This window comes from Pteropus vampyrus, unplaced genomic scaffold, assembly GCF_000151845.1.
Source record: "Pteropus vampyrus isolate Shadow unplaced genomic scaffold, Pvam_2.0 Scaffold22, whole genome shotgun sequence".
In the NCBI taxonomy this organism is placed as follows: Eukaryota; Metazoa; Chordata; class Mammalia; order Chiroptera; family Pteropodidae; genus Pteropus; species Pteropus vampyrus.
Window position 1 is genome coordinate 12,677,328 of NW_011888803.1, and position 6,939 is coordinate 12,684,266.

Here is a 6,939-nt window from a genome sequence, read left to right on the forward strand (position 1 = left end):
AATGTAGTTGGTTATGTGCAACAATTGGTAAGTTAGTATTCCTTTATTTTTCTTCAAAGGAAAACAAATTCCAATTGAATGCTGCTTTGAAAATAGCTAACTGGAAGCACGAGGGACTTGTTTTGAAAGTTGAGGTGACAACTGAAAGTCAAGACTACACATGCTCATGTGTTTCCTAGGAAAAAAAATCTCCAATTTAAAGAGACTCGGGTGCTGCTGTCATTTCTTTGGATATAATACATAAGGATTGAAAAGATGGCTTTTCTTGAGGAAATATTAGATGTAAATTGAAGAAAAATGAGTATAAAAAGTGAATTTTTTCCCTCTCCCAAGATGTTCTCCCATCTTTTCATAGTTTTATTATGCAGCAGATTGTTGTCTACAGCTTTAACCATGCTCGTGAACGCACACAGTCACAACGGTGTGTCTTCGGGAGACAGAAGTCTTGTATCTGCCCTTGGGCTGTCATGCTTGGTCTATGCCACATCCCTGTGTAACTCTCTATCTCTGGCCTCTCTTCTTCGGCATCTTGTGTTTTGTCCCTGGCTCCTTCTTGTGCAATCTCATTCAAACAGCGCTCTCCCTGCTCACCTACCCATATTCTCCTTGCTTCCCTTCTTATTTCTCATCAGAAACCTACCTGTTCACCATCTTTTAAGGTTAACCACACATTACAGAGTTGATGAGTATCCCACCTTGATCCATGCGCATGGATCAAGGTGGAAAACTGAGATAACTAGATTGCTGAAATCAGGTGAATTTTGTACAGTAACAGGCACTTATCCATCAGGCGTTCTTCCAGCAGCTTTAGCTCTCAAACACTGTGATCAAAATCAGCAGTAACCAAAAAGTCTTCTAAGCGGTGAGTAAAATAGCTGTCACAGAATCCACATAACTTTATTCCTTTGATTAAATTTAACAAACAGTTATTGAGTATTTTCTATCCGCCAGACGCTGTCCTGGGTGGTAGAAATACTGAGATGAATAATTTATCTCTCTCTCACCTTGTTCCAGAAAAGATCTGAGGCAGCTTGTAGCAGAAACATATAAAATAAAATTGCCAAATACAGGTTTTTAAAATTCTGGGCAAGGGAAATATAAATTAAAATAGGTCACATCCATGGGGAGAAGAGGACATGAAACACAGCCAATGGTGGCCTTCATAATTGTGATACTTGAGCTGTGAATTTGACCCTAAGCACATTAGGTGGCTAAGGGGAACAGGAAACATGGTCAGTCACACATTTCCCATTGTAGAAGCTGAGAATTTGTATGGTAACTCAGGGGGAGGAGATGAATAAGACATGATTCCTAATGGCAAGGAATTCATAATCCAGCAGATGAGACAGATCTGTAGCAAACACCTCTAAAACAAAGCTGTATCATAGGGTCCGTATAAAGTGCTAAGGGAATAGAGTTAGAGGAGCAATTTACTTGGCTTATGAGAAGAAGATGCTATATGAACAATGCCTCAAAAGAAGTGGACAAGAAGAGCATGTGAGACGGAGGGAAAGAGTACTCTAGATCAGCAGCCCCCAGCTATGCATGTGTAAAAGTTGCTTCAAGCGCATGTAAAAGACTCTGAGTCAGTAGGACTGGGATTTTTCACAAGCATGCCAGAATGCTAACTCTGGTGCTCAGGAAGTATATTTTGAGAAACACTGCAATAGATTCTGACGGTGTGGAGCAGTGAAAGATGAGGTTGGAAATTGAGGCTGGGCCCACCTGGAGAAGGTTTCAGATGCCGGTTAGAAACTTAGACTTTATAAATAATGGGGAGCCACTGGATGCTTTTAAGCCTAAGCAGGTGGATGACACTATCAGATCTGTGTGTACGTGTATCCATGTGTCCCTGTGCATGTGTCTGTGTTTGATTTCTCTTTTTCTCGATTACAAATGCAGCTGCTAGAGGACGAAAAGCAGGAAAAAAGAGACTAAAAACAGAGAACCAACTAGGAATGTTGCACTAGAAGAGTTGATTAAAATCATAGCAGGAGAAGTGAAGAAAGTGAACACTTTTTTTTTTTTTCTGGGAGCATGAATCTGTTATTTTATTATTAGTCGAAGATTTACTTTTCTGGTTAATGTGTTGGTTTTCATGTCTTTCTGACAATTTTTTTACTTCAGTTTCTGCTCCCTGGCATCTGGTCTAAACCAACCGGCAGGGGAGAGGGGCCCGTAGGGTTGCTCTAAAGGGCTGTGAGGGACACTTGCTCACTGTCATGTAGGGGAGCCAACTTCTCTTATGGCAAACTCACATTAGAGGGTAACGGCACATATGGTTTTTTTGGCTTCCTTTTTTGTGTTTACACACTTAAAACACTTTTTATTTTTATAAACTGACAAAATAGAGAAGACAGGCAATATCATAACAATTACTAGGATTCTACAATTTCAAGAATTTGATAACAATTTTTCAGCTTTACTCAGGAATAATTGACAAATAAAATTATATATATTTACAGTGTACAACATGATGATTTGACATTCGTGTACTTTGTGAAATGATCATCACAATCAGGTATATAAACACATCCATCCCTCACATACTTGCCATTTTTGTGTGTGCGGTGAGCACACTTAAGATCACAGATCTTCATTTCTTTGGAGTCGGTTACTGGAAAATGTTTGTGTTCCCTAGGTGTTGTCATGTTTCCTTGATTTTTGATGTTTCTTGAAGGTTTGTGTTGCCATCTTGCATTTGAAGCAGTCACCCCCTCTAGTCAATCCTTACTGACTGGCTTTGAAAAGAAATGCCTACTGTCAGCCCTGCCAGGGATTCTGAGGCTTTCCCAGACCTTTGCTGTGGATTCACCTGCTTCCTGCTTTTTGTTCCCTCTTTGGGGGGAATTCTTAATATTGTATGCTGCTCTTAATTCTCAAAGCCAGGCCAAGTGCCAAGAGACGCCCGTCTGCCTTCCTTAGGATGATGCTGATGGCTCAAGTTTGATTGCTTTCTCCCAGTCTTGCAGAGGCAGGTGGGCTTTCTGCCCATGCTCACTAGCCATCCATAAGGGTTCACACTCATCACTCTCAGTGCACATAGGGAACCAGCCACAGGGTGGAGGTGTGCGTGAGCGAGGCCAATCGAGTGTTTGGGGTGCCCGTGGGCCAGTTTCCAAAACACAGGAAACTATGAGATGAAAAGAATATCCTAAATTATCCAGTTGGGGCCAATCTGATCGCATGAGTTCAGGAATTTGCTGGTGAGGCATATTCGGTGGCTTGTGGGTGGCCTCTCTGATAGATTCCATGAAGCACTTAGTAGGACTCGTGTCCTTTTGATGCCTTCTGAGTGCCCTGTCTGTTGTTCTCCCAGCCCCCTCCACCCCCGAACTGTGCAGCACACCTCAGTGTTCTGGACGGGGTGAGAAAAAAATAGGCCTCCTTGGCAGCATTCTGCACAATTTGGGGGAAGCCAGGTGCTCACTCACACATGTTCACTCTCATCCATGAAAGAAATCACAGACCTGGAAAGTCTCCCTTGGCACTGAGCTGTGCTGCCTTGGGTGAAGGATGACATCGGTAAAGTTAAACCGTTCTTCTTATTCTCTTCACTGTGTCCAATCTCAGTTTTTTTTTGCTCCAACCGTGTGCTGGAAGTTCTTTTCTGAACTCCCAGACTGCCGCAAAGGCATTCTCATCATGGGTCATTGTCAAGTTCACTGTTCTCTGGAAGAGAATATAGTAGAAAACTCCTGCTATTTTGTGGACGTGGCTCCTGTATGTTTTTATTAATTGTAATTAAGTGGGTAACAATGTCTGGTTCACTGGATTCTGCAAACACAATGTTTCTCCTTTGAAAATGGCAATAAATTCCAGCACCTTTGCATTGTGGTTTACGCACACCAGTGTGCCTGAAGCTGGACAATGTTCCCCTGCAAAGACCAATTGTTTTCAGTCTGCTCCCATGCTTGCAGGGTGTTTGTGACCAATGAGCCTGTGGTCCAGGTCGTTAGTTCATTTATGATATAGAAGCTACGGGGCATAGTCCTAAGACAAAGTTAAGTAAATTACAACTGGCTGGGATCTGGTGGTTAAACTTGTGGTAAGCAGAACAATGACCCTCCCAAAGAAGTCTGTGTGTTAATTCCCAGAACCAGTGAGTGTGTTACCTTTCATGGAAAAAGGGATATATTAGTTTGCTAGGGTTGCTGTCACAAATTAACACAAACTGGGTGGCTTGAATAACAGAAATTTATTCTCTCACAAGCAGAAGGCTAGAAGTTCAAAATCAAGATGTCAGCAAGGTTGGTTCCTTCTGAGGACTACGAGGGAAAGATATGTCCCAGGCTCCTCTCCTCCTCTCCTTTGCTTGTAGATGGCTGTCTTCTCTCTCTCTCTCTCTCTCTCTCTTTAATGCCTACAGCACCTGGTATTCCTAGGTGGTCTCCCAAGCAAGTACTAACCAGGCCTGACCCTGCTTAGCTTCTGAACTCAGATGAGATCGGGCATGTTCAGAGTGGCATGGCCATAGCCACACTGTATCTTTTCATGTCATCTTCCTTTGATATGTGTCTGTGTCTGTTTTCTCTTTTAATAAGGATCCATCATATTGGATGAAGGCCTGCCCTAATGACCTAATCTTAAATGATTATATCTGTGATTATACTTTTTCCAAATAAGTTGACATTCTGGGGTTTAAGATGTATGAATGGGGGGAGGGGAGAGGGAAGCACAATTAAATCCATAACAAAGGACTTTGCAGATATGATTAAAGTTAGAAACCATGAGATGAAGAAGATACCCTGAATTATGCAATTGGGCCCAATCTAATCACACGAGCCCTTTCAAGTGGAGAAACTTCTTCTGTGGTCAGTGAGAGAGTTGTGATGACAGAAGAGGGTCGACAAGGGCCACATCGCTGGCTTTGAAGATGGAAGAAGGTGCCACAAGTCAAGAAATGCCGGTGGCCTCAGAAGCCAGAAGATTCTCCCCTAGAGCCTCCAGAAAGGCCCTGCTGATACCGTGACTTTAGCCCAGTGAGACCAGTTGTCTGTAAGATAACACATTTGTGTCGTTTTAAGCCACTAAGTTTGCAGTAATTTGTTATTGCAGCCACAGAAAATGAACACGACCTCCTCCTAACCGCAGCCCCCCAGTTTACTGGGTGATCTCCCATCACCCCTAAATAATGCCTTTCTCTGAGGGTCACTTCCCACGGAACTTCCTCCATCCCCGCCACAACCATTAATCAAAACCAAGTCTTGTAAAGTGGCAGATTCCTCTCAGGGCATCCGGCCAGCCCGTGACCCTCTCTATCACTCACTTCCCGATTTGAGGATGGGCCGCGAAAGCTACGTGCACAGAAGACCCTCCTACCTGGGCAGGGCCTACTGGAGCAGAATGGACATGTGAACAAAGCTGGAGCCAACAGCCTCTCTCAAGATTTTGAGCTAGGAGACACTGAGACCAGGAGCTGGGAGCTGATTCCTGTTGATGACAGGAGTCTGGAGAAAAGGTCCACAGATAAGTGCTATAAGGGTTCTGAGGGCTGTGCTTTTTTCTTACACTAGTTTTCAGTGGGGTTGGTGTAAGACTTACTAAAGAGCCTGAGCACTTACATCTGTAGACTCAGAAAGTCCCACCAGACTGCACCCGAGAGAGAGGGAAGAAAAGAGGGTGCAGCAAACAGCCAGGGCAGGATGCTGCCAGGAGCCCTGTGTGGGAGAAGGCTAAAATGAGTCTCAGAGGGGTTTCTTGGTCCATTGTTACAATGAAGTGTTGTCAAGTGACTCTGGTTGTTTTCTATAAAACTACTTGCCAATTTTTGGAGGTCTTGTTTTTTTCCAGAAGAACTAAATCACACATCTCTGGTCGTAGGTGGTTTTTATATCAGGGACACATTTTCTGTCCTTAACATAAGTGATTGCAAAATGTGCAACTCTCTCTCTGTGCTTTGGTTTTATATTGTTTTGTTTTAACGTGTTTGATTTTTGAAAGCTGTTAAGACCTAGATTGGAAGCTCTCAGATGATCAGATCCTCTCCAACGTCAGGATGCAAACATACTACTCCCTGGTTAAACAAGGCTCTAGTCTTTTCTTTGTATCTATTCCATCAGAAACTGCTGGATAAAAGCAAATGTCTTAGAAGAGCAAGTGTGACATCTGGTTCACTATCAGGAATAAATCTCTACCTGCCAAGCAGGACTGTAAGGCAATCTGGAACCAGTTACTACACAAACTTGTTTCATTTCAAAACCATATCACCTGACTTACCTTTCTATTTATTACCTGTCTTGAATTCTTTTTCAGTATCAAGATGCTACTAATGAAACACAGTTGACCTGAGTTTTGAGATAAATTATGAGAAAGAAGTTTGTAAAAAGGCCTTAAAGGGAAAGAGACTATATTTCTTCTAGTTTTTGAGGCTGAAAAGTTATCACAGAAACCAAGCCCCAGCTCTGAAGGGGCAGGAAGTGGAAGGAAATTGGTGATGCCCTAGTGCCAAAACCACATTCTAGGAACTGTGGCAAATACACAGTCCATTTCTGCACTGAAGTGTGATGTGGAGTCAGAATGCTGTGGGGCCGCTGTCCAGTGTGTTGAAGGGCTCTCAGCAGACAGAAGATGCCAGAGAGCAGGCCTGAGCCTGGGTGACTTGCTCTCAACTGTGTCACTCCCAGCCTGGAACTTTGCAAAGGCCCTAAGATGACTGACAGGTGCTTGGAGTATCTGTCAGTTGCCATGTGCTGACCAGATAGTGCCCTAAGTTTTCCAGATGCTGGTGTCTTCCCAGGTGAGTATTTGATGTATAAAAACCTGGAGACGCCAAACAGCTAGCAAATCCATACGCCCTGGATGCAGGCACAAAGGACTGGGGATGGGAGTAGCAGGCGCATGACTTAGGGCTAATGTTTGACATTTTCTTATATGTATTATCTCATAATCCTTCACCGAAACCCGGGGAAGATGCTGCCATTTTTCCCATCCTACAGA

At 43.3% G+C, this 6,939-nt stretch overlaps 1 pseudogene; it reads right to left on the reverse strand.

Annotated features, from left to right (window-relative positions):
* Positions 1-4,360: 4,360 nt before the first annotated feature.
* LOC111736923 lies at positions 4,361-4,479 on the reverse strand (annotated as a pseudogene).
* Positions 4,480-6,939: the final 2,460 nt, after the last annotated feature.